The following is a 24540-nucleotide window of genomic DNA, read 5'->3' on the forward strand; positions in this document are numbered from 1 at the left end:
GGTGGCAGCAACAGAGGTCTACTGTGGTGGCTTGAACTTATGTACCCAAAGAAAAAGATGTTCCAAAACTCAGTCTATTCTTATGTGTGAATCCATTGTAAATAGGACCTTTTGATGAGGTTCCTAAAACCTGGCCCAGCTGAATCAGGACAAGATTTAATCCAATTACTGAAGGCCTCATAAAGAAGGTCACATAGAGAGACGCCATGGGAAGCAAGAAGCTGGAACTCAAAGGGATCTGGAATAGAAGCAAAAGATGCCACCATGTGCATTGTCATGTGATGGGAAAGTCAAGGACCAAGGATCAGTGGTAGCCAGCTCCAGAATGCCACTGTCTTCAGGAAGAAAGCAATGCCTTGTTGATGCCTTGAATTTGGACATCAAGCCTCAAAAACATAAGCCAATACATTTCCATTGTTGAAGCCAACCCATCTTATGGTATTTATTTTAGCAGCTAGGAAATGAAAATGTCTACAGAGAATGAGAAGAAGAATGATGACAAGCAAGCAGATGAAAAAACAAAACAAGAATTAGATAGGGTTCTCGGGCCTGACATTTTGGGTGGAAGCTGACACCATCTGAGATCATCCTTTTGTTCTGGAATTTTGGGTCAGCTGTCTGCTTTCAATGATCGGATGCATCTACAAAAACTCCAAGAATTCTCAGTTTGAGGTCCCCTCATGGGGCAGCTTTGTAATTATAGGAATTCTGAATTGCTTCTTTACTTGTGAAACATGAAACCACAAATTTGCTCCCTGGATTTGCACTGCTGTATTTGGAGTTATCTATTCCTGGGAATGTCCTTTCCAACAAGGCTCTACAGCAGTTTTTCTCTGATGTCTCTTCTAATAGATGATATTTCTTAACTGAGGGTCATGAATAGGCTCTGTAGAAGATGTTGTGGGAAGGCAGCCTTAACTTGTTGGTGATAAAACTGGGTATAGTATAAGTCCTTTGTACTATTTTTCCATGCCTATTAAATTTGCAGGGATGGCATCCCAGAGCAGGAAGGAATATTTTTCATCCAAAGGCCCAAGGGTCAAAGTTGAAGGCTAGGACATCAGAAAAATCTGTGGGTTAAGTGAAATACTTACCACTCTGTGTGGTACGTTTTCTCCCTAAAAGAGGTTGAATGAAGGTGGTGGTGTTTAATGTAGAATGAGGAGCATTGGTATCTACCAGGAATGGATGAGGTTGACCACCTATATTTATACTTAATTCATTTGAATGTTTACAGCTAAGGCAGGATAGTAACACTATCCCTCCTTCCTCAAAGTATGGAACACTTTTTTCTCTCTTTTCTTCCCCAAAGTATTGTCATTGATCCAAATTGAGGGACTTTTCTTTGCCTTGATTGTCCTTTCATAAGATGGGACAATTTTTTTCCCCAGTGTCTCTTCTGCTCACAATATCTACAAGTGTCTTTGTTAGTAGGTGGCTGGTTGGGAAATGGGCTACCCAGCTGTTCAATCTTCAGGGCCACAGATTTACTTTGGCTCCTGTCTTGTTTTTGTTTCAAAGCTCTTTCAAAATGTTCTGCCAGGTGTTATAGTTCAGATAAAAGAGCTATTTCCTGTTCGAATTTCGAATTTCAGGTTTCACTCCATTGGCAAAATGAGGTGTAAGGGCTACTATTATGTCAGCACCTTCATGAACTCCCAAATGTTGTCAGAAGGTATTTTCTACGTAACTTGAATATCTATTTTCACCTTTTCTCTATTTGCCTGATTGAATTATGGTTCAATCTGTTTTATTGGAAATGTTTGTGGTTTAGCTTTTAGATTTTCCACTACTTTTCTGGCATTACTTTTCACCCTCTGGGTTACGGTGGAAAGAAAGATCTTGTAGGCACCTGAAAGGCCACCTTTTGTCATCCAGAATTTAGCAATTGTGGCTCCATCCAACATGTCTATGATTTGATATATATCAGGTAACTCCGGGTCATACAAAACCAAAGAATTCTAAAATCTCCTATGGATATTTGCTGATCTTTGTTTGGGGCTTAGGGAAACCTTTAATTATGGCTCTTACTTCAGCTCTGCTCTGAGGTTTCATTCTATTGTTGCCTGCATACTTGGCTCATGGGAGAGATGCCTCTTTAGAAACAACTGGCATTTGGGGGTTTGAGAAGTGCTAATGGGAAATGGTAGGGGATCAGCATGAAGCGAAAGGAGGGAGGACCTGATGGAGGTGCAGAAAGAGAGAAGTCAGAGGAGAAGGGAGAGAACTGGGTAGAGAGAGAGACAATTGGAGGACAAAGAAGGAAGGATATTTTAGGAAAATTAATCTGCATTTCTTATGTTTGTAAAATTTGATTAACCTTGGCTAAAGATTCTTTAGGGAAGCAATTTTTCATCCATAATTTGGTTTGGACACCTCTGCAAACCAACCCCAAAATACTGCACCCTCTGGCAGACAACAAACCAGAGAGAACACTTCCTTAGGATCAATGCAAAGCACTCAGAATGACATATTGAGACAATTGGGACCAAAGGAGAACCTCATCCAATTTTATTGGTGACCCAGAGCATAGTTTGTCTGTGTGGACTTCTGTCTAATGAGAACTGCAGATTCCTTGGTCTGTGAAGTCAACTCAAACAACAGGCTTAGAGGCCCTGGGTCTGTGTGCTACCCTCTGACTCTTCTTCCTAACACAAACACTTTCAGGCAGCAGAACGCAAAACAGTAACACAAAAGATGGCAAAGAGGGATGAATGGGATGGCGTGATTTCCCCAACAATCTGAAACAACTGGAGACCAATAATAATACATGGGTACCAGAGAATAAAACAGTAAAGACTTCAATGCAAAGAGATCAGAGTTCAGGCCTGTTGCTGACTCACCATTTTGACCTGGACTTTACAAGCCATGAGCAGAGGGCACAGGGGGCCTCCAAGGTACCATACCTGGTCCAGGGCTGGGGTCTGTGGCCATAGGCAGTGCAGACAGGATCTCATTGGAACCCCCGATAATAACTGAAAATAAAAGACAACCATCTGTATCAGTCAGGGCTCTCCAGAAAAACAGAACCAACAGAATATATGTATCCAAGTAACTGGGATAATGAGAGGAAATGTGTGAATGACAGGAGACATCCTGGGTCCTATTTGGGGGCACAGAAAATCTGAGAAGGATCTCAGTCCTGAGGATGAGAGTCAAAGGGTGGAGTTCTGAGGCATGGATGAGCAAGAGAGGTATTGTAAAGGTACAAGGGTGAATCACAGAGGTGAGGAACTGGCAAAGGATGAGGCTGAAGGTGTGAGGTAGGCTGAAAACTGTACTGATTGGCAACCCTGAGCTGAGGCAGTCAGTGCTCATTAGGAAATGTCAGGCAAGGAGGAGGTGAAAGGTTCAGAATAGAGGCTGGAGCACTATGGGGGGACAGTGACCAAGGGGCTGTGCGTGCATGAGCTCTGTCCCACCTGCACTGAATCTCAATTTGACTCCCTTTTCACAGACCACTGACATTAGTTACTTCTCCTTTTCACAGACTTGTTTTGTTATGAAAAATTCAAGATGCTGGTAGGTGGAGAGAGAAGGTAAAGCCAATACAGTCAGTCCCTGCAGGGTTGGGATTTGGAACAGGGTGGAAGTTTCCAGCTTTCCTTTTGCCCAGTACTGGAAGGAGCAGGTGGAACAGGTCTACCTCTGTCTAGACCAGGTGTGCCGGTTTGAAAGTATTATGTACCCCAAAAAGCCATGTTTTAATCTGATTCAATCTTGTGGAAGCAACCATTTCTTTTAATCCTGATTCAATACTGTGGGTTGGAAACTTTTGATGAATTATCTCTATGGAGATGTGACAGACCCAATTGTGGGTGTGATTTTTTGATTATATGGAGCTGTGACACCACCCATTCCAGGTAGGTCTTGATTGGTTTACTGTAATCCTTTAAAAGAGGAAACATATTGGAGAGAAACTTCAGAGCTAACAGAAATAACAGATGCCTTAGAGCCTACAGAAACTTCAGCAGAGATGACACAGATGCGCACGTGTGGAGAACAGAGACACAGATGTTTGGAGATTCTTGGAGCCCAGCAGACATTGCCAACAGATGTTAAGCAAGCCAGAACCTGGAGTGAGCCAAGGGAAGCCAAGAGATGAAAGCCAGTTCCAGAGAAGCAAAGTGAGGAACCTCCACAGGAACAGAGGCTGAAAGCAACAGAGCCCAGGAGCAAGGGACCAGTAGATGCCAGCCACATAACTATCCAGCTGACAGAGTGTTCCTGACCCATCAGCCTTTCTTGAGTGAAGGTAACCTCTTATGGGTGCCTTAATTTGGGCACTTTCGCTTCCTTAAAACTTTAAACTAATAACTTATTAAATTCACCTTTATAAAAGCTGTTTCATTTCTGGTATACTGCATTCTGGCAGCTTTCAAACTAATACACCATTCGTGCCCATGCACCCAAGATTCATGGCATCCCCCTGCTCCTCTTTGTGAAAGTCGTGGTTGCACATGTTTGTTCTATTCAGAGACTGCCTTTCATTTTCTCTGTCTCTTCATGGGTTTGGGGACCAGCGTGTAGCAGTCTCCTGTCCCCTAACATCAATAGCTGCTAGCATTTATTGAAGACTTATGTGAGTAGGTTACCTTTGAGATTTGCAGGGCTCAGGGCAAGAGTCCAAACAGGTACATTCAGAGAATGAGGGATTTCCCAGAAGGCACAATTTTCAGTGCCAAAACCTGGAAAGTCCTGGGCAATCTGGGATAAGTTGGTCCCCCTAGATGGGAGTTGTCTAAATAGTGAAAAACGTTCAATCTAAATTATTTAATATAACTGGCAATTAAAATCTTATTAAAGGTTTTTATCAAAATAAAATTATTCATGATTCTACCATTCGTTAAGTGTCTTCTAGCCAGGGTAAAGAAGGAGTATCAAGTTCCATACGTTATGGCCAGCCCTGCAAATATAGATTTAAAGGGATATAAATAGGAGAGGGTTGTGGAAAGATGGCAAAATAGGAAGCTCCAGGACTCAGTCCCTCTGCCAAAACAGCTATTGAACTGACAGGACTGTCTAAATCAAATGTTTTGGAATTGTGGAATCTAGTGGAACATTGTGCTGCATCCATGGAAGAGCAGGAAGAAGAGTCTGGTGAACTGAAACTGAGATAAATAATTTACCAGTGAATTTTACCCTCCATGTAGTGGTTACAATTCCCTATACCCCAACTGCATGGCAGGCAGCAAAGGGACTGCAGCCTGGACTCACGGTGCAGATTGCTGGTGCCAGGTCAGGCCTTCATATAAGGATGCAGTCCCCCAAATCAGAGGGAGTGTGGTCTGGTCGTTGATTTCTGCTTTGGTTCTGCTTCTTCAGATCCCTGAGGGGCTGGCTCTGACAGTGGCAAATGTTCCAACCTCCACCCCCAGAGAAAAGTAGAAGACAATTCTTAAGGAGGCAATATCTATTTTTTTTCTCCACTTCACACCTTCCATTTCCCATTTAAGAGCTAAAAGAGTTTGCAAAAGTCACAAATTGCCTTCTCCAGCCCTCAATAATATAACCGAGAAATCAGGATTTAAGGGATGATTTTAATTACTGAATCATTGCTTTTGGGGGGTTGGGAATGGACAAGGGAGAGTACCTGGAAGCCCTGAACTGTAATTAAGCTGTTTGGACATCTGGAAGGGCCTTATCTTTATCTAGTGCCTGTGTGGCTGTGAAAGCTGTAATGCCCTTTATCTGGTTATTCTCTTATAGGCATTAAACTAGCCTATACATTTGCAAATCATATCCATAGGCTCTGCCATTAAGAGATAGATAGATTTGCTGTCTTATGTTAACCCATGCTCACAATGTTTTCTTTTTGGCTCCACTAGCATTGAAGAACAGATAGTTCCTTTCAACTTATATTAACTTTAACAATGTTTTCTTTTCTGCTTTGAATTTACTATTAACACTATTTTCTTGTCTGCTTTGAATTTACTATCTGAAATTACCTCATCTCCCCTTATTAGAATCCTTAAAAACCTCAAATTCCCTTTTTTCACGGGAAACAGATTTTGGGTCCTTAGGCTGTTGCTCTCCTGTTGCACACGTGGTAATAAACTCTTTCTCTTTTTGAAACCTTGGTCTCTCAGGAATTGGTTGTTGAGCACATTGGGCAGAAGAATCCACGGATATTGTCTGGTATCAATAACAACAAAAAAACACTTGCAATCACAGAGATGAGGAAGAGGTAGATTTCCAGTGTTACAGCAGCATTAAACTCTGAATACCCAGGAGTCAACAAAAAAATTACAAAAAGAAATAGGGAAGTGTAGCCCATTCATACAAAATGCCCCATTCACATGAAGTCAGAAATTGACAGAAATCATCCCTGAAGTTCATACATTAGAACCATTAGTCAAAGATCTCAAATACATAGTCTTCAGTATTTTCAGTGAGCTAATGGAATCCATGTACAAAGAACTAAAGGAAATTAGGAAAATGGCTGAGCAATTTTGGCTCAATGGAAACAAAAAAAAAGGAATCCAACAAATTTCTGGAGATGAAAACTATAGTAGTTGAAATGAAAAATTCATTAGATGGACTTAACAGAAGATTTGAAAAACCAGAAGAAAGGATTAGGGAACTTGAACATGAGGCAACAGAAATTATCTTAGTGTGGAGCAAAAAGAAAATAATAAAGAAAAATGAGCACAGCCTAACCAAAAAGGGGAAGAGAGAAATGAGACAAAACAAAGTGTCAGTGGCTAAGATTTCAAATAGAGTCAAGAGGTTATCCTGGAGGTTACTTTTACACATTATATAGATATACCCTTTCTAGTTTATGTCATATTAGAGTGGCTAGAGGGGAGTACCTGAAACTATAGAGTTGTGTTCCAGTAGCCATGTTTCTTGAAGATGATTGTATAATGATATAGCTTTTGCAATGTGACTGTGTGATTGTGAAAACCTTGTGTCTGGTGCTCCTTTCATATACAGCATGGACAGATGAATAAAAAATATGGATAAGAAATAAACAATAGGGAGAACAAAAGTAAAAAGAAATTGAGTAGATTGAAATACTAGTGGTCAATGAAAGGGAGTAGTAAAGAGTATGGCATGAATGAGTTTTTCCTTTTTTATTTTTTTTGCTGGAGGGATGCAAATGTTCAAAAAAAATGATCATGGTGATGAATACACAACTATGTGATGATATTGTGAGCCATTGATTGTAACCATGTCAAGATGTTTGTATGTCAAGAATGTTTGTATATTTATATAAACATATAAACATGTATGTTATAAATAAAAATATATTTTTTTAATGAGGACAGCCTAAGGGACCTGTGAGACACCATCAGCATGCCAACATAATGTACATCACTGGTGTCCTAGAAGGACAAGAGAGAGGGACAAATGTGCAGAAAAAGCATGTGTGGAAATAATGGTTAAAACCTCCCCAATCTAGTGAATGACATTAATATATACACACAGAAATCTCAACAAACTCCAGGCAAGATAGACTCTAAGAGATCTCACAAAGACACATAACAGATAAACTGCCAAAATCCAAAGCAAAAAAAAGAGGGGGAGGTGGGTTTTCAAAGCAACAAGAGAAGCAACTTGTGCATATAGAAGGAATACCGAATAAGATAAACTACAGATTTCTCATCAGAAACTATGTAGGCCAGGAAACAGTGGGATGGCATATTTAAAGTCCTTAGAAAAAATTTGCCAACAAGAATTCCATAGCTGGCAAAACCATCTGTCATAAAATTAAGAAGAAATTCAGACATTTACAGAAAACCAAAAACTGAAGGAATTCTTTACAATAAGACCTGCCCTACAAAAAAGGTGAAAGGAAGCCCATTAGGCTGAAACAAAATGACACTAGATAGTAACTTGAAGCTATAAAAAGAAATGAAGAATATTGATTAAGATAACTTCATGAGTAAATATAAAATCCTGTATTATTATACTTTTGGTTTGTAGCTCCTTAACTTCCCCCATTTGATTTATCAGTAAAATATGTAAAATAACAATAAATCTATGCTAATGAGAAGACAAGGTCAAAGATGTACTCTGAGACAATAACAATATAATTGGGAAGGGACAGAGATATACAGGAATACAGAATTGAAATACTACTAAAACTAGATTGGCACCAATCAAACCAGTTCGCTTTAGTTTAAGATGTCCATTATGTTTACAAAGGTAACCACGAAGAAAATAACTAAAAAATATATACAGAAAAGGAAAGAAGATGGGAATCAAAATAGTACACTACAAAAAAAGCAACTACATACAAAAAAAGGCAGTAATGGAGTAATTGAGGAATATGAAACATAAAAGATTATAGACATTATGTGTTTTTCCTTCTTGATTAATTAATCTAGTGGCCATGATCAGGTTCATGTGTCAACTTGGCCAAGTGGTGATACCTGTTTGTCTAGTTGGGCAAGTGTTGGCCTGTCTGTTGCAATGAGGACTTCATAGAATTAGATCAAGATCATGTCAGCTGCATTCACAGCTGATTCCATTTGTAATCAACCAAGGGGAGTGTCTTCTGCAATGAGTGATGTTCAATTTAATCACTGGAAGCCTTTTAAGGAAGATTCAGAAGAGACAGGCTCTCTTCCCATTTTGGCTGGTGAGACACTGCGGTGGAGTTCGTCCAGAACCTGCATCTGAATCATCGGCTTCACAGCCTGCCCAGCGAATTTTGGACTGTGCGTCCCTGTGGTCACATGAGCCACTTTTATAAATTTTATATTTGTGAGTGTTCCCTGCTGATTCTGTTTCTCTAGAGAACCCTAACTAATACATCTTGGTACCAGGAGTGGTTCTTAAGAAACAGAGTCTTGAAAATGAATGGTTTTCTACTCTGACTGGACTCAAAGGCACTAAGGACTCTGATTCCCATAATCAGAGTGACACTCCCAATCCATGGAGGGAATTGGCAAAAGAGATAGTCAAAATATCACCGTTCAATTCTCCTAACGTTTCATTTGTACGAACCCAGGCTCTGGGGGATAATGTTTTTGACACCTTTACAGAGTTTTGTGGAAATAAGAGGTATAGAGATGTTGACTGCTTGTTGTTAGATACACTGGCTACATTAAGGAGTGAAAAGGATGGGCTTAAGGCTTCAAATGGTAAGCTTAAGTGCCGTCTGACAGATGTAGAAGCTTCTATGAGTGTCCTGAAGGAAAATCTTATTCCTATAGCCATAGACTTAAGATCTCTGAAAATCAGACTCAGAATCTTATTGTTAGAGTAGCAACTGTACAACATAACTGAAATCTCAGTCTTGCATGGTGTCTGCCATTAAAGTGAGGGCATTGATTGGAAAGGAGTGGGACACTGAAAAAAATGACGGCAATATATAGACTGATAGTGATGTTGGTGGAGAGGTTGAAACTCTAAGTCATGCTGAGTCTTCACTAGATAACTCTGTGATAGTCTGCCATGAGGACATAGCTGCCCCACCTCGAGTCTGCCCTGAGGGTTTGGTCACCCAACTTCCACCTGAAGGGATTGGCCCCAGAGTGATTTATCCTGTTTTACCAGATGAAACTGCAAATGAATGCCCTGAAGCAAATGGTTTTGAAGATATTTCTAATTATTTTCATGACCCACCTTCACCACACCTCATTTCTTCCGGACCTATAACTAGACTAAAGTCCCAACAAGCCTCAAAAGGTGAGGTACAAATTATCACCCATGAGGAGGTATGTTACATTCAAAAAGAACTATGTGAGTTTTCAAATTTGGAAAGACAGAAATCAGGGGAATATGTGTGACAATGGATTTTAAGGTGGTGGGATAATGGTGGGAGGAATATAAAGCTGGATCAGGCTGAATTTATTGATATGGGCCCAAAGCAGAGATTCTGCATTCAATGTTATAGCTGGAGGGGTTAGAAAAGGTATTAACAGTTTGTTTGGATGGTTGGTTGAAACATGGATCAAAAGGTGGCTGACATTACCTGAGGCTGAAATGCCAGAACTGCCCTGGTATAATGTAGATAAGAGGATCCAGAGGCTTAGAGATATTGGAATGTTAGAGTGGAGTCATCATGCAAAGCCTACTCTTACACCCCAGGAATGTCCAGAGGATGCACCTTTTACCAGAACAGTGAGAAATAAATTTGTGAGACTAGCACCATCATCTCTGAAGAGCTCTGTGGTTGCCCTTCTCTGTAGGTCAGATATTACAGTAGGAACTGCTGTCACTGAGCTGAAATCCTTAAACACAATGGGGATGACAGGATCCCAAGTTGGCAGAAGCCAGGTGGCAACATTTAATCGCCAAAGACAGGGTAGATGTGGCTATATAATAGACAGCAAACTCAAAGCAGGCATCAGAATTATATGACTCGCAGAGATTTGTGCTATTGGTTAGTAAATCATGGGGCACCTAGAAATACAATAGAAGGGCAGTCTACTAAATTCTTGTTTGAGCGGTATAAAAAAAAGAATTCTAGGTCAATTGAACAGAAGTCTAACCTGAATTACAAAAACACAGAGTCATGGCCCCTTAATCAATTTCCAGAATTGAAACAGTTTAAGACCCAGAGCCCCTTGAATGAAGGGAGGCCAGGTCCCTTTTGGGGAGAACCCTGTCACACACCACAAATTTATACTGTTAATCTTCCTCTAAGTCTTCCCCAAGGAGACCAATGGCCTTTTACCAGTGTAACTGAGCAGTGGGGAAAAGGAAATGATCAGATATTTTCAGAATTAGACACTGGTTCAGAAGTGATGCTAATTCCAGGGGACCCAAAACATCACTCTGGTCCACCAGTCAGAGTAGGGGCTTATAGAGGCCAGGGGATCAATGGAATTTTAGCTTAGGTCTGTCTCACAGTGGGTCCAGTGAGGCCCCGGACCAATTCTGTAGTTATTTCCCCAATTCCAGAATGTATAATTGGTATAGACATACTGAGCAACTGGCAGAATCCTCCACATTGACTCTCTAACTCATGCAGTGAGGGCTATTATGGTGGGAAAGGTCAAGTGGATGCCACTAGAACTGCCCGTATTGACTTATAAAATAGTAAATCAGAAGCAATACCAGATTCCTGGAAGATTGCAGAGATTACTGCAAGTTTTAAGGACTTGAAGGATGCAGGGGTGGTGATTCCCACATCATCCCCACTCAACTCTCCTATTTGGCCTGTGCAGAAAACAGATGGGTCTTGGAGGATGACAGTGGATTAACGTTAGCTCAACCAGGTGGTAACTCCAATTGCAGCTGCTATTCCAGATGTGATATCATTGCTTGAGCAAATCAATACATCAGCTGGTATGTGGTATGCAGCTATTGATCTGGAAATGTTCTTTTCTCAATAGCTATTAGTAAGGACCACCAGAAACAGTTTGCTTCCAGCTGGTAAGATCAGCAATATACTTTCACTGCCCTACCTCAGGGGTATATCAACTCTCCAGCCATATGTCATAGTCTTGTCCACAGGGACCTTGATCATTACTCCCTCCCACAAGACATCACACTAGTCCATTATATTAATCATATCATATTGTTTGGACCTAGTGACCAAGAAGTAGCAACTACTCTAGACTTATGGGTAAGGCATTTGCAAGTCAGAGGATGGGAGATAAAGCCAACAAAAATACAGGGGCCTTCGACCTCAGTGAAATTTCTAGGTGTCCAGTGGTGTAGGGCATGTCAACATATCCTTTATAAGGTGAAGTATAAGTTGCTGCATCTGGACCCTCCTAAAGCCAAGAAAGAGGCACAATGCTTAGTTGGTCCTTTTGGATTTTGGTGATAACATACTCCTCATTTGGATGTGCTACTCTGGCCCACTTATCGAGTGACCAGAAAAGCTGCTAATTTTGAGTGGGGACCTGAACAACAGATGGCTCTGTGACAGGTCCAGGCTGCTATACAAGCAGCTCTGCCACTTAGGCCATATGATCCAGCAGATCCAATGGTGCTGGAAGTGTCAGTGGCAAATAGAGATACTGTCTGGAGCCTTTGGCAGGCCCCTATAGGAGAATCACAATGCAGACCCTTAGGATTTTGGAGCAAAGCCTTACCATCTGCTGCAGATAACTACTCTCCTTTTGAGAAACAGCTTTTGGCCTGCTACTGGGCCTTAGTAGAGACTAAATGCTTAACCATGGGCCACCAAGTTACCATGAGACTTGAGTTGTCTATCATGAGCTGGGTGTTGTCTGACCCACCAAGCCACAAAGTTGGGCATGCACAGCAGCACTCTATTGTAAAATGGAAATGGTATATACAAGATAGGGCCAGAGCAGGTCCTGAAGACACAAGTAAGTTACATGAAGAAGCGGCACAAATGCCCGTGATCTCCACTCCTGCCATATTACCTTCTCTTTCCCAGACCAGAGCTATGGCCTTTTGAGGAGTTCCTTACAGTGAATTGACTGAGCAAGAGAAAATTCGAGCCTGGTTTACAGATGGTTCAGCACAATATGCAGGTACCACCCAAAAGTGGACAGCTGCAGTGCTACAACCCCTTTCTGGGGTATCCTAGAAGGACAGTGGTGAGGGGAAATCCTCAGTGGGCAGAACTTCGAGCAGTCCACCTGGTTGTTTATTTTGCTTGGAAGGAGAACTGGACAGAGGTGCGTTTGTATACTGACTCATGGGATGTTGCTAATGGTTTGGCTAGATGGTCAGGGACTTGGAAAGACCATAATTGGAAAATTGGTGACAAAGAGATCTGGGGAAGAAATATGTGGATAGACCTTTCTGAGTGGGCTAACAACATGAACATATTTGTGTCCCATGTGAATGCACACCAGAGATTGACTTTAGCAGAGGAAGGTTTTAATAATCAAGTGGATAAGATGACCCATTTTGGATACCAGTCAGCCTCTTTCCACAGCAACTCCTGTCATTGCCCAATGGGCTCATGAACTAAGTGGTCATGGTGGTAGGGATGGAGGTTATGCATGGGCTCAGCAACATGGACTTCCACTCACCAAGGCTAACTTGGCTACAGCCACTACTGAGTGCCTAATCTGCCAGCAGCAGAGACCCACACTCTGCCCTTGATCTGGGACCATTCCCCGAGGTGACCAGCCAGCTACATGGTGGCAGGTTGATTACATTGAACCACTCCCTTCATGAAAGGGGCAGCAATTTGTTCTAACTGGAATAGACACATACTCTGGATATGGGTTTGTTTTCCCTGCATGCAATGTTTCTGCCAGACCTACCATCCATGGGCTTACAGAATGCCTTATCCATCGTCATGATATACCACATAGCATTGCTTCTGATCAAGGAACACACTTCATAGCAAATGAAGTGCAGGAATGGGCACATGCTCATGGAATTCTCTGGTCTTACCATGTTCCCCATCATCCAGAAGCAGCTGGATTGATAGAATGGTTGAACGGCCTTTTGAAAACTCAATTACGGTGCCAACTAGGTGGCAATACCTTGAAGGGCTGGAGTATTGTTTTCCAGGAAACTGTATATGCTCTGAATCAGCGTCTGCTGTATGGTGCTGTTTCTCCCATAGCCAGGATCCATGGGTCCAGGAACCAAGGGGTGGAAATGGGAGTGGCATCACTCACTATTACCACTAGTGATACACTAGGACAATTTTTGCTTCCTATCCTTGCGACCCTGAGCTCTGCTGGTCTACAGGTTTTAGTTCCAAACAGGGGAGTGCTTCCACCAGGAGAAACAACTAATGATTCCATTGAACTGGAATCTAAGACTGCCCTGGTCACTTTGGGCTACTCATGCCCCTGGATCAACAAGCCAAGAAGGGGATTGCTTCATTGTCTGGGGTGATTGACCCTGACAATTAGAAGGAAATAGGACTGCAACTACACAATGCAGATAAAGAAGAGTCTTCTTGGAATAGAAGAGATCCCCTAGGGCATCTTTTAGTACCACCATGTCCTGTGATTAAAATCAATGGAAAATTGCAACAGCCCAATCCAGGCAGGACTACTAATGGGGCTGTAACTTCAGGAATGAAGGTTTTGGTCACCCTACCAGACAAAGAACCATGGAAAGCTGAAGTGCTTGCTGAGGGTGAAGGGAACATTGAATGGGTAGTAGAAGAAGGTAGTGATAAATATGAACTATAACCACATGATCAGTTACAGAAACAAGGACTGTGATACTGTTTTGTTCCTCCTATGCTATTTAAGTTGTAAGATACCAAGTTTAAGAATGAATACTACCCAAGGAGTTGCACCCTATTCTGGAGAGAGTTAATGTGTTTCCAGTTATACGCAGAACAGTTCAGTATCGTTAGGTGAAAGAAAAAAATGTGTGTTTTAATGCTTTTTTATTTAGAAATTAAGTATCGTTTAAGGTGATATCTATAGCTGCCAAGTTGACAAGGAAGGGGTGGACTGTCATGGTCAGGTTCCTGTGTCAACTTGAACAAGTGGTGTACCTGTTTGTCTGATTGGGCAAGTGCTGGCCTGTCTGTTGCAATGAGGACATTTCATAGAATTAGATCATGATCCTGTCAGCTGAATACACAGCTGATTCCATTTGCAATCAGCCAAGGGGAGTGTCTTCTGCAATGAGTGATGCTCAATCTAATCACTGGAAGCCTTTTAAGGAGGATTCAGAAGAGGTAGGCTCTCTTCCTGCTTCAGCTGGTGAGCCTCTCCTGTGGAGTTCATTTAGACCCTCCATCAGAATCGTTGGGTTCACGGTCTGCCCTGTGGATTTTGGACTCTGCCTTCCCATGGTCACATAAGACACTTTTATAAATTTTATATTTGTGAGGGTTCTCTGTTGATTCTGTTTCTCTAGAGAACCCTAACTAATACAGTAGTGTATTACATTAATTTATTTTCTGGTGTTGAACCAGCCTTGTTTACCTGGAGTAAAATCCCACTTGGTCATGGTATATAATTATTTTAATGTGTTGTTGGATTCAATTTGCAAGTAAGTTCTTGTGGATTTTTGCATCTATATTTGTTAAAGAGATTGGTCTGAAATTTTTTTTCTTTTAGTATCTTTATCTGGCTTTGTTATTAGGGTGATGCTTTGACTTTATAGAATGAGTCAGGTAGTGTTCCCTCTTCTTCATTTTTTGGAAGAGTTTGAGCAGCAGTAGTATTAATTCTTATTAGTAGGCCAAGTGCCAAGTGTGGCTTCTGATCAGTGAATTTGGAATGCTGAGTCTTGGCTCTGAATCATGGTTCTAGTGTATCCTGGCAGGTTCCACCTGCTGATATTGTTTCAACACCATCTTGCCAGGATTAGAGACTCCAGATGTTGGAAAATATATACCCCCTCTCTAGGGCTGTGGGGAATAGTTAGCCAGAGAGGACCATCTGCTGAGTAGACCAGGAAAGTACAGCTTTGGGAAACTGGGGAAAATAAAAGCTGTGGGCATCTTTACAGACTCTCCCCAGGGCTCTTTGGAACTGCTTTGTGCCCCTTTGTGGACCCAGGACCTGTTCTGTTTAATTAAACAAAAGCAATTCTAAAGAACTAGAATAAATTGAACCATTTGTCAAAGAAGAGACTTAACAAAAAGTCCATTGTCATGGTCAGGTTCATGTGTCAGCTTGGCCAGGTGGTGGTACATGTTTGTCTGGTTGGGCAAGTGCTGGCCTGTCTGTTGCTATCAAGACATTTCATAGAATTAAATCATGATCACGTAGGCTACATCCACAGCTGATTCCATTTGTAATCAGCCAAGGGGAGTGTCTTCTTTAATGAGTGATGCTTAATCTAATCACTGGAAACCTTTTAAGGAGGATTCAGAAGAGGCAGTCTCTCTTCCTGCTTTAGCCAGTGAACCTCTCATGTGGAGTACATCCAGACACTCCCTCGGAATCGTCAGCTTCACAGCCTGCCCTACAGATTTTGGACTCTATATTCCACAGTTTCATGAGCCACTTTTATAAATTTTTTATTTATAAATATTTACTGTTGATTCTGTTTCTCTAGAGAACCCTAACTAATACATCAATCAATGACAAAATCCTATGCAAGAGAGGGAAAGTGACCATCAGAGTAAATTCATCAAGATAATCAGGTGTCTGAACATCAGAAAAACATTACAAACCATACCAAGAAATAGGAAACTATGGCCCAGTCAAGGAACAAATTAAGAAGTTGGAGAAGATGCAGCATTTGCAACAACTAATCAAAGATATTCAAACAAATATCCTAATTCAATTCAAGAAGATCAAAGAAATTATGGTTAAAGAGATATTGAGAAGATACTGGGTGCACATAAAGAAGAATTTGAAAGCATGGAAAGAGAAATGTCAGAACTTGGGTGAATGAAAGACACAATTGAAGAGATTAAAAATATATTAGAGGTCATTCTAGCTAAGGAAGAGTATGTTTTTATTTATTGGCAAAGCTTTCACCATTTAATTGGTATCAGATTCTGTCTTGCACAAGTAACATTCTTCACTGTTAAAAATCTGGAGTGTTTTGAGTTATTCAGCAAATTTTTCAAATGTTTCAGGAAGCTGGACTAATGCTTGTGACAAATGATGGAAGACATAACAAGATGTCAAGGGATCCAAAATAATAGAGGTGCAAAGTTATTCAACATCTTGCTAGTGGATCATCAAACTTGAATTTGTCTTATATTCAGGATAATCTGGGATTATCAGGACTGTGGTAGTTAGATTCAGTTGTCAACTTGGCCAGGTGAAGGCACCTAGTTCTTTTGCTGTGGACAAGAGCCAATGGTACATGAACCTCATCTGTTACTGATTACATCTGCAGTGAGCTAAGAGGTGTACTTGCTGTAATGAATGATGTTTGAGTTAATTGACCGGTGCTTAAATGAGAGAGCTCAACATAGCACAGCCCAAGCAGCTCACCATACCTCATCTCAGTACTCGGAGCTCAGCCCAGACCTTTAGAGATGCAGAAAGAAGTCACCCTGGGGAACTTTGTTGGAACCCAGAGACCTGGAGAGAAGGCCAGCAGAGACCATCCTGTGCCTTCCCACGTAAGAAAGAACCTCAGTGGAGAAAGAGCCTTCCCTCTGAAGAACTAACAAAATAAATCCCCTTTAATGAAAAGCCAATCCATCTCTGGTGTGTTGCATTCCGGCAGCTAGCAAACTAGAACAAGGATAATATTTTTAATACCTGTATTAGTCAGGATTCTCTAGAGAAACAGAACCAATAGGAGATATCTGTAAATATGAGATTTATAAAGGTGTCTCATGCAACCATGGGAATAGAAGAAACCAAAATCCGTAGGGCAGGCTGTGAAGCTCATGGTTCGGATGAAGGGTCCAAACGAACTGCACAGAAGAGGTTCACTGGCTTAAGAAGCAGTGAAAATACTCTCTTCTTTCTTAAAAGCCTCTGACTGATTGGATTATCTCATTGTAGGAGACCTGCTTTAGTTGCTCACAGATGTAATCAGCTACAGATGCAGTCAACTGACTTAATGCATCAGTCTTCCAGTTTATCAACCAGGCACAAAATATCCTTGCAGCAATGGTCAGGCTAGTACTTGCCTGACCAGACAGCTGAGCATAATCACTTGGCCAAGTTGACACCAAAACCTAAACAGCACAGCCCACCCCTTGTCAACATGGCAGCTATACACATGTCCTTGAAACATGCTTAATTTCCAAATAGAACACAATAACAGACATGTTTCACCTAACAATATTCAACTGTTGTGCATACAACCAGAAATGCACTATATCTCTCTAGAATAGGGTGCAAGTAACATTCACTCTTAAACTTCATACCTGACGACTTAAATACTATAACATCAACAATACAACTTAAGTCATATGATAAGAAGAAAACAAATTATTTGTTTATGTACAAATGTAAACATACCCATAACAACACAGGGAGGAAATATTCATACAATCACAGTCCTTTTTTCTGTACCTGGGCACGTGATCCTTGTTTATATTTATCACTACCTTCTTCTACTGTAATATGTTCCCTTTATCCTCAGCAAGCACTTTAGCTGGCCATGGTTCTTTGGCAGGTGGGGTGACTCAAACCTTCATTCCTGAAGTATCTGGGCCATTGGTAGTCCTGCCTGGATTGAGTTGTTGCAGTTTCCCATTGACTTTAATCACAGGGCATGGTAGTACTAAGAGATGCCCTAAGGATCTCCTGTATTCCAGAAAAACTCTCCTTTACCTCCATTGTGTAGTTGCAGTCCTTTTTCTCCTTGATAGTTAGGATTAATCACCCCAGACAAAACAAGAACCCCTTTTGTGCCTGTTGATTCAGTAGCATGAGAAGCCCAAAATGGCCAGGTGGCAGTCTTAACTTCCAGTTCAATGGACTCATTGTTTTGTCTTCTGGTAAGATCACTCCTCCTTTAGGAATGAAGACCTGTAGACCAGTAGAGCTTAAGGTTTCAGGGACTAGAAGCAAAAATTTTCCTAGTGGATCACTAGGGATGATAGTGAGTGGTGCCACCCCCATTTCCACCCTTGATTCCTGTACCCATGAATCCTGGCTATGGGAGAAACAGCATCATAGAGTGGATGCTAATTCACAGCATACACAGCCTTATGGAGCGTGCTGCCCCAGCCCTGCAGGGTATTGCCACCTAGTTGGCACTGTAATTGGGTCTTCAAAAGGCCATTCCACCATTCTATCAACCCAGCTGCCTCTGGATGATGGGGAACATGGCAAAACCAGAGAATTCCATGAGCTTGTGTCCATTCCTGCACTTCATTTGCTGCGAAGGAGGTACCTTGATCAGAATCAATGTTGTGTGGAATACCATGATGGTGGATAAGGCATTCTGTAAGTCCACAGCTGGTAATATTTGCAGAAGTATTGCTTGCAGGGAATGCAAACCCATATCTAGAGTATACGTCTCTTCCAGTTAGAACAAATTGTTGCCGCTTCCATGATGGAAGTGGTCCAATGTAATCAACCTGCCACCAGGTAGCTGGCTGGTCACCTTGGGGAATGGGGCCATATCGGATACTGGGTGTGGGTCTCTCCTGCTGGCAGATTGGGTCAGACTTGGCGGATGGAAGTCCATGTTTCTGAGCCCATACATAACCTCCATCTTTACCACCACAGCCACTTTGTTCATGAGCTCATTGAGCAATGGTAGGAGTGGCTGAGGAAAGAGGATGACTTGTAGCCATAGAACAGGTCATTTTATCCACCTGATTATGAAAACCTTCCTCTGCTGAAGTCATCCTCTGGTGAGCATTCACATGTAACACAAATGTCTTCATGTTTTTAGTCCACTTGGAAAGGTCTATCCACATACTTCTTCCCCAGATCTCTGTCACCAATTTTCTAATCATGCTCCTTCCAAGTCCCTGACCATCCAGCCAAACCATTAGCAACAGCCCATGAGTCAGTATACAAATGCATCTCTGGCCAGTTCTCCTTCCAAGAAAAATGAACAAACAGATGCACTGTTCAAAGTTACACCCACTAGGAGGATTTTCCCATCACCACTGTCCTTCAAGGACATCTCAGAATGCGGTTATAGTGCTGCAGCTGTCCACTTTTGTGTGGTCCTTGCATATCAGGCAGAAACATCTTTAAACTAGGCCTGAGCTTTCTCTTCCTCAGTCAACTGACTGTAAGGTACTCTCCATAAGGCCATAGCTCTGGGCCAGGAAAGAGAATGTGATGAGAGAGGAGTGGGAGCCATGGGCATCTGGGCCACTTCATCATGTAACTTACTTGTGCCTTCAGAACCTGCTCAAGCACTAACTCTAATATACCATTTCCACTTAATAATGGAGTGCTGTGTGCATGCCCAGACTTATGGCTTGGTGGGTCAAACAACACCCAGCTCATGACAAGAAACTCAGGTCTCATCGTAACTTGGTGGCCCATGGTTATTCAGTCTCTACTAAGGCCCAGTAGCAAGATAAAAGCTGTTTCTCCAAAGAAGAGTAGTTATCTGCAGCCAGTGATAAGGTTTTGCTCCCAAATCCTAAGGGTATGTGTTGTGATTCTGCCAAAGGCTCCAGAAAGCATTCCTGTTTGCCACTGACACTTCTGGCACCCTTGGATCTGCTGGATCATATGACCCAAATGCTAGAGCAGCTTGCAGAACAGCAGGACCTCCTCTTGTTCCAGTCTCCACTCAAAACTAGCAGCTTCTCTGGTCACTCAGTAAATGGGCCATAGTAGTAACCCAAGTGAGGAATATGTTGTCTCCAGAATCCAAAGAGACCAACTGGACATTGTGCCTCTTTCTTGGTGTAGGAGGGGCCAGATGCAACAGCTTATCCTTCACCTTAGAAGAGATGTGTAGACATGCTCCACACCACCGGACACCTATAAATTTAACTGAGATAGAAGGCCCCTGTATTTTTGTTGGATTTGTCTACTATTCCTCTGACACACAAATGCCTTACCAATAAGTATAGAGTAGCTGCTACTTCTTGCTCACTAGGTTCAATTAGCCTAATATCATCAATATAATGGACCAGTGTGATGTCTTGTGGGAGGAACCATCAAGGTCCCACAGAAAAGGTTGTGACATAGGGCTGGAGAGTTGATATACCCCTGAGGCAGGACAATGAAGGTATATTTCTGGCCTTGCCAGCTGAGCACAAACTGTTTCTGGTGGTCTTTACTGACAGCTATTGAAAAAAAAGCACTTGCGAGATCAATAGCTGCATACCAGGTACCAGGCGATGTGTTGATTTACTCAAGCAGTGATACCATGTCTGGAACAGCAGCTGCAATTGGTCACCACCTGGTTAAGTTTACAATGATCCACTGTCATTTTCCAAGTCCCATCTGTTTTCTGCACAGGCCAAAGAGGAGAGTTGAATGTGAATGTGGAGGGAATCACCACCCCTGCATCCTTCGAGTCCTTAAGAGTGGCAGTAATACCTGCAATCCCTCCAGGAATATGACTTTGCTTCTGATTCAATATTTTTCAAAATAGGGGAAGTTCTAGTGGCTTCCATTTAGCCTTTCCTACCATAATAGCCCTCATTCTATGAGTCAGAGAACCAATGTGGGAATTCTGCCAGTTGCTGAGTATGTCAATTCCAATTATGCATTCTAGAACTGGAGAAATGACCACAGAATGGGCCTGGGGACTCACTGGACTCACTGTGAGATAAACCTGAGCAAACTTCATCAATCACCTGACCTCCATCGGCCCCTACTCTGACTGGCAGACAGAGTGTCATTTTGGGTCTTCTGGAATTAGTGTCACTTCTGAGCCAGTGTCCAATAATCCCAGAAACATCTGATAATTTCCTTTTCCACAGTCACCTTGGTAAAAGACTGTAGATCTCCTTGAGGAAAACTTGGAAGAAGGTTAACAGTGTAAATTTTGGGCAGTATAAAAGGGTCCTTTCCCAAGGGTGCCCAGCCCTCCCCTCATTTGAGGTTCTGTAAACTGTCTCAACTCTGGAATTGATTAAGGGGCTGTGGCTCTCTGTTTTTGAAATTTAATTTAGACTTCTGTTCACTTGACAAAGAATTCTTCCACTTATACAGCTCAAACAAGAATTTAGTTGACTGCCCATCTATTATAATTCTTGGAGCCCTGTGATTTACTAGCCAATGCCATATCTCTGCAAGTCAGATTATTTTGACTCCTGCCTTGAGTCTGCTATCCATTATGGTGGCCATGCCCACCTTGTCTATGGTAATTAACTATTGCCACCTGGCTTCTGCCAACTAGGATCTGATCATCCCTACTGTGTTTAAGGATTCCAGCATAGTGACAGCTGTTCCCATAGTGATATCTGACCCACAGAGAAGGGTGACTAGAGCTTTTCAGGGACGATAGAGCTAGTCCTATAAATTTAATTCTCAAGGTCTTGGTGAAAGATATGTCCTCTGGACATTCCTGGGATGTGTGAACAGCTCTTCCATGATAAATCCACTCTAACATTCCCATCTCTCTAATGTAATCCCCTCATCTACATTATACCAGGGCAGTTCTGGCATTTTGACTTCAGGTAATGTTTGACACCTTTTGATCCATGTTTCAGTCAACCATCCAAACAAACTCTTAATGTCCTTTCCAATCCCTTGAGCTACAACATTGAATACAGAATCTCTGCTTAGTGGGCCCTTTTCAATAAATTCAGCTTGATCCAACTTTATCTTCCTTCCACCATTATCCCACACCCTTAATATCCATTCCCACACATATTTCACTGATTTCTGTTTATATAGATTGGAAAACTCATACAGTTCTTTCGGAGTATAGCATAGCTCCTCATGGGTCACATTTTGTATCTCACCTTACAGGGCCTTTTGGGACTTTAGTTATAGGTCTTGAGAGAAAGAGGGGTGGTGGGGTGGGTCATGAAAAGAAATAGAAGTGTCTTTCAAGCCAATTACCTCAGGGCATTCCACTGCAGTTTCATCTGGTAAAATAGGATTAGTCGCTCCAGACAGAAGCGTGAGGGCTGTTTCCTCAGGGGAGGTAGTGACAGGGTTCACAGGCACTGAAGTGTTAATATCATTAGGTAGAGGTTGGATGGCAGACTCCTCTGGGGTAACCGGAAGAGGCCAGGAAGCTGTTTCCTCAAGGCAGGCTGGAGGTCAGGAAACTCTTAGGGCAGTCCATTGTAGGTCTATCTAGCAAAGGCACAGCAGGTTCCAGGGATCCTATCTCCCCACTGCCATCATTATCAAACCATATATCATCATCTCATGTTTCAGGATCCCATCCTTTTCCATTCAAAGCCATTATTTAACAGTAGATACCCTGCAAGGTTGAGACTTTAGTATGCATTGTAAATCTGCTATTTACACAATGAGGCTCTATGTCTGGTTATTCAGAGATCTCAAGTCTGCTGCCACAGGAAATAAGACTTTCTTGTAGGCCACACATAGAAACTTTCACATCGTTCATACAGCACTTAAGGTGCAAATTTGAATCCTTCAGCTCATGTGTTCCCCTCATCACTGTATACAGCGCATCGACCAACAACCAACCAACATCATTATACCTCTTAATTCCACAAAACTGTGTAAAGGTGTCAAAAATACTTTCATCCAGAGCCTTGCTTGTATAAGTATACAGTTTGCAGATTCTAATAGTGATATGTCGAGTATCTCTTTTGCCAGCTCACCCCATGGACTGTCAGTGCTATCTTGATTATTTGAAACAAAGTCATTAGTGTGAGTCTAATCAGAGTAGAAAACTAACTGTAAAAACCCATTTTTAAGATTCTGTTTCTTAAGAACCACTCCTGGGACCAAGCTGTATTAGTCAGGGTTCAACACAAGAAAATCAATTAATGTAATAAACCAATTTAGCAGACTGAAGGGAAAAAAACACATGATCATCAAGATTGATGCAGACAAGCATTTGAGAAAATCCAGAATCCCTTCTTGATAAAAACCCTTTGAAATATAAGAATAGAAGGAAGCTTCTTTGACATGATGAAGGGCATATCTGAAAAGCCCACAGCTAACATCATATAAATGGTGAAAGACAAAAAAGTTTCCCTGGAATAACAAGAGAATGCCCACTGTCAGCAGTTACTCAGCATTGTGATAAAATTTCTGACAAGCAGTTATGTAAGAAAAGGAAATATAGGCTTACAAAATGGAAATGAAGAAAACTTTCACTATAGGCTGATGACAGGATCCTTTTTGTAGAAAGTCTGAAAAATATCTCACTAAGGCACTAGAGCTAATACATTAGTTCAGCAAATTGACAGGGTACAAGATCATTATGCAAAAATCAGTAGTGTTTCTATTCACTAGTAATAAGCCATCTGAGGAGGAACTAGCAACTAAAGCAATCAAATATGTAAGAATAAATTTACCCAAGTATATAAAGGACCTGCACACAAAAAAACTAGAAAACATTGCTTTAAGAAATTGTAGAAGATCTAAATAAATGAAAGTGTATTTCTTGCTCAAAGATTGGAAAACTAAATATCATTTAGATATCAATTCTACCCAAATTCATTGACAGATTCAATGCAATCACAATAAAAATTCTGACAGACTACCTTGCAGAATTTGAAAAACCAGTTGTGAAATTTATTTGAAAGAAGAATGTACCATTTACATTCCCACCAGGAATGAATCAGTGTTCCTATTTTTCCGCATCCTCTACAACACTTGCAGTTTTCTCTTTGTTTAATAGTGGCCATTCAAGTAGATGTGAAATGATATTTCACTATTTTTTTTTTACTTTTATTCAACTTATTTATTCTGTTGTACAGGTAGTGTGAATTAATCTCCACTTCATATTTTGTCAAAATACTGTCTTCAGCCTTTGATCACCTCCAGTGCTGTACACATTCCAACCCAGTACACCCACCATGAAGAGCAGAAGACTTCATTAGAGGAAACAAATTTCTGTTCAAAATCTCAGCAAAAGCTAATAAACTAACTTAAAAATTACTATGAAATAAAAAAATTGATCCAAAGAGTTGAGTTGTTCTACTCATTCCATTATAGCATACAGTACAATGCTATGTAATAAACATGGATTGATAAATTATTGAATGCATTAAATGGCAACATTTCATTGAGGAGGCTGCTTTCTCAGGCTTTACATACCTGAAAACTAGTTAAAAAGTGTCTGCATTTTCTAATATCAGAAGCTACAGTCTTCCTGAAGACAAAGGTCTTTAAAACAATTTAGTGCTTAATGTTTGCAACACAACAATGCAGTTTAGCTCAAAGGGTA

General features: G+C 41.3%; 1 long non-coding RNA gene and 1 other non-coding gene across 2 annotated transcripts; both read left to right on the forward strand.

The window, feature by feature from the left end:
• Positions 1-1625: 1625 nt before the first annotated feature.
• On the forward strand, positions 1626-24222 carry LOC143689595 (uncharacterized). The gene is made up of 3 exons (XR_013178844.1): positions 1626-1675; positions 3491-3539; positions 24071-24222. It is a non-coding gene; the product is annotated as an uncharacterized LOC143689595 (long non-coding RNA).
• LOC143643052 (small nucleolar RNA SNORA24) lies at positions 16252-16340 on the forward strand. Its single transcript, XR_013156094.1, has one exon. It is a non-coding gene; the product is annotated as a small nucleolar RNA SNORA24 (small nucleolar RNA).
• Positions 24223-24540: the final 318 nt, after the last annotated feature.

This window comes from Tamandua tetradactyla, chromosome 7 (assembly GCF_023851605.1).
Source record: "Tamandua tetradactyla isolate mTamTet1 chromosome 7, mTamTet1.pri, whole genome shotgun sequence".
NCBI classification, from domain to species: domain Eukaryota; kingdom Metazoa; phylum Chordata; class Mammalia; order Pilosa; family Myrmecophagidae; genus Tamandua; species Tamandua tetradactyla.